The following is a 3683-nucleotide window of genomic DNA, read 5'->3' as shown; positions in this document are numbered from 1 at the left end:
AAAAAAAAAAAAAAAAAGCAAGACAAGCAAGTTGCAAGACTCTGAAACTTTGTTGGGAGAGACAGATAAGAGGGAAAAAGAAAGGTGGTGCCATTTTCCCTCTGCTTTGGAAAGGATATTGTGGGCCATGGGTTATGCTAGAGAAAGCTGACATAGAGATGTATTCTTTCTGTTCACAGTGGTTGGTGTCTGAGAAATGCCTGGCTGCACATTGCTTTCAATCCCTTTCTCCCTGGCAGGCAGCCCTACAAGGATGCACCTGTGCACCACCCGCCTAGCTCGACTTCTTGTTAGGAGAATTATCTTTGCAGACATGGTACTCACAACTGTAATCCAAACCTTTGGGGAGTAAAAGTAAGTGGATTGCCATGGGATGGAGGCCAAAATGGACTGAGAAAGGGAAAAAAGAAATTAAAAAGTTGAGTCTTTGTTGTTTTCTTTTGGAGACATGGTTTGCGGAGGCTATCCAGAAAAGCGTATAGCAAATGAGTGAGTTTCCTGGAGGTGGCTGTTTTTGCGTGACTATGAAGGGTGTGGCATATATCTGGCATGAGTAGAGAGACCCTCACTGCCTACTGTTTCCTGGATATTAACCCACTCTGTTGGGCAGATTTCCTGCAGAATCAATATGAAGATGCACTTTCATGTAATAATGCTGTTTAGATAAACTAATGGTTTCATAATTTCTGATAACAATTTTATAAAACTGCTGAGATTCAAGTAATTTTAAGCCCCCCCAAAATAAGTAAGCTTCAAAAAACTTCTAAGAACCTGCACATAAATTGCATAAATTGCACAAGGAAGAGAAATAGGCTTGGGATAGCTTTATGATTAAGGAAAAACATTCACTCTAGGCTAAGTAGGTCCAGATGATGATAACACACAAACAGAAAATAGATAATTCACTAATTTAACTATCTAAAACTTTAAAAATAAGATAAAAGATAAATGACCTGCTCTTGATAATTTATGATATAAAAACTATTGCTTTGAACTTATAAATTTGTGAAGCTAAAAAATAGATAAGGAATATCTAGTCAGGTACAAATTTTTTTATTTTTTTGTTTTTGCTGTTGTTTTGTTTTGTTTTGTTTTGAGACAGGGTTTCTCTGATTAGCCCTGGCTGTTCTGGAACTCACTCTGTAGACCAGGCTGGCCTCGCATGTACAAGTCTTACTGGAAAACCTCGTAAGCAGTTCTGCTGTTAACTCCTTAAACCTTACTGCCTGTGACATGAACTACTGTTTGATGAGTCTACCTGTTCTTATAACAACTGCTTTTACAGCTATGAGCTAAGTTTTCTTCTTCTTCTTCTTTTTTTTGTTTTGTTTTGTTTTGTTTTGTTTGTTTTGTTTTTTTTAAAGACAGAGTTTCTCTGTGTAGCCCTGGCTGTCCTGGAACTCACTCTGTAGACCAGGCTGGCCTCGAACTATAAATTTTCTTCTTAAGTAGAGAATTTTATCTGAGGAGGTATAAAAGCCTGAGGACAAAAATAAAGTTGTTGGCGCCCCCTTTGCTTCATCAGTTGAATGTATGTGAGAGCGTGTGTGTTTTTTTCTTTTTCTTTCTCTCAGGCCCAAGTGATTGTCTTTTTCTAACAGCTTGTTGCTCTGGCCCCAGAAGAGTAAAAAAGAGCTCAAATGTTTTTGCCAATTTACAAGCAGTGAGCTTATCTTGAGCCACCAGCTCTGACTCCCTCCCTCTTTTCTTTTTTCCATTTTAATTGTGTGCACTATCAAAGACCTTGGTGCCAAGCCTACTAGGACATTCCTGTAATCCCAACATCCAAGAGGCTAAATAAAGTGAGAGACCCATGAAGAAGGGTCTGAGTGCAGGGGTCCCCGATGGAGGAATTAGAGAAGAGACTTAAGGAGCAGAGGGGGTTTGCAGCCCCTCGGAGGGAGCAACAGTACTAAAAGGCCAGACACACCCTGTCCCTAAGCACCTGGGGACTGGACCACCAGCCAAAGAATACACATGGAGGGACCCATGGCGCTGGTCACATATGTGGCAGAGGATGGCCTTGTTGAACATCAGTGAAAAGAGAAGCCCTTAGGCCTAAGGGTGTTCCATGCCCTAGTGTAGGGGAATGCCAGGGCCGGAGGACAGGAATGGGTGGGTGGATGGGTTGGAGAGCACCCTCATAGAGGCAGGAGGAGGGGGAATGAGACAGGAGTTTCCAAAGGGGAGAAAAATATTTGAAATGTAAATAAAGAAAAATATCCAATAAAATCTACTGATTTACTGACTTTCTATTATGGAAATGAAGATGGTGTAATAGACACCCTCTGAGGAAGGAACTATGACTCTCTCCTCCTGGCATTTACACTCTTGAGGGTCATTTCAGGTTGTTCTGTTAACTCAGTATATTACAAGAATAATATAGTTACCTGGATGAAGGCCACTGAGCCTGATGACCAGAGTTGGATCTCTGAGACCCACATAGTGGAGAGAACTGACTCCCACAGGTGGTCCTTTGTTCTCTACTCAGGCATGATGGCATACGCATGCATGGTTCCATGTGTGTCCATGCGTGCACACACAAAAATACACACAATAAATATTAAAAAACAAAGGAGTCATCTCCAAAGTGAGATCGACATGATCTGCCTGATCTCTTTGGGATTACTGATTCTGAGGGACCGTGAGGACACTCCAGCAGTGCAGTGGGGGACCAACCCCAGCACCAGCAGTGTTAGTGTGCTATATTTTAACTGAAGCCCCCATTCATCCAGTCAAGCCTTCAGATGATGGTACCCCTGAATCCATTCTGATTCCTGAACCACAGAAACTGCATGAGATAAGAAGTCCTTAGTGTTGGAGATTGGTGCTAATGCTTTGAATCTGTGTGTCCAAAGGCTGAAGATCCTTGTCCCCAGTTGGTTTTTGATCTATCAATAAAGATGCAAGCAGCCTAGGTCTGGAGAGATGGCTCAGCAGGTAAAAGCACCAACTGTTCTTCCAAAGGTTCTGGACTTCAAATCCCAGCAACCACATGGTAGCTCACAACCATCTGTAATGAGATCTGACACCCTCTTCTGATGCGTATGAGTCAACTACAGTGTACTCACATATAACAATCAATAAATCTTTAAAAAAGATGCCAGCAGCCAATGGCTGAGCAGTGTGGGATACCTAGAGTTGCATGGTAGGATGCAGGGAGATTCGCCAGGACTGGGAAAAGAAGAAGGGGATGGCCAGGCAGCGTGGCACATGCCTTTAAACCCAGCACTTGGGAGGCAGAGTCAGATTTCTAAGTTCGAGGCCGGCCTGATTGACAGAGTAAGTTCCAGAACAGCCAGGACTACACAGAGAAACCTTGTCTCAAAAACAACAACAATGCTGGGCAGTGGTGGCGCACGCCTTTAGTCCCAGCACTTGGGAGGCAGAGGCAGGCAGATTTCTGAGTTCAAGGACAGCCTGGTTTACAGAGTGAGTTCCAGGACAGCCAGGGCTACACAGAGAAACTCTGTCTCGAAAAACCACACATACACACAAAAAAAGCCAACAACAAGACAAACAAGACGAAGAGGGAAAAGAAAAGGGATGCAGTACTGGCAGGAGACAAAGCCATCCAGCCATGTGAGTTTTCAGGTAAAAGTGGCCACTGGCCACATCCCCGATTGGGCCAGGGTAGTAGGGAAAGGTTTAGGATGCCCAGGCCTTGAATTAGCCAAGGCATT

At 43.3% G+C, this 3683-nt stretch overlaps 1 protein-coding gene across 2 annotated transcripts in view; it reads right to left on the bottom strand.

Annotated features, from left to right (window-relative positions):
• Positions 1-3683, bottom strand: part of Tex14 (testis expressed 14, intercellular bridge forming factor) — a 75634-nt gene that overhangs the window by 69783 nt on the left and 2168 nt on the right. The gene's annotated exons all lie outside the window — the stretch shown is intronic.

This window comes from Mastomys coucha, unplaced genomic scaffold, assembly GCF_008632895.1.
Source record: "Mastomys coucha isolate ucsf_1 unplaced genomic scaffold, UCSF_Mcou_1 pScaffold5, whole genome shotgun sequence".
Classification (NCBI taxonomy): Eukaryota; Metazoa; Chordata; class Mammalia; order Rodentia; family Muridae; genus Mastomys; species Mastomys coucha.
The sequence above is the reverse complement of the archived record's forward strand: the minus strand, read 5'-3'. Positions and strand labels throughout refer to the sequence as shown.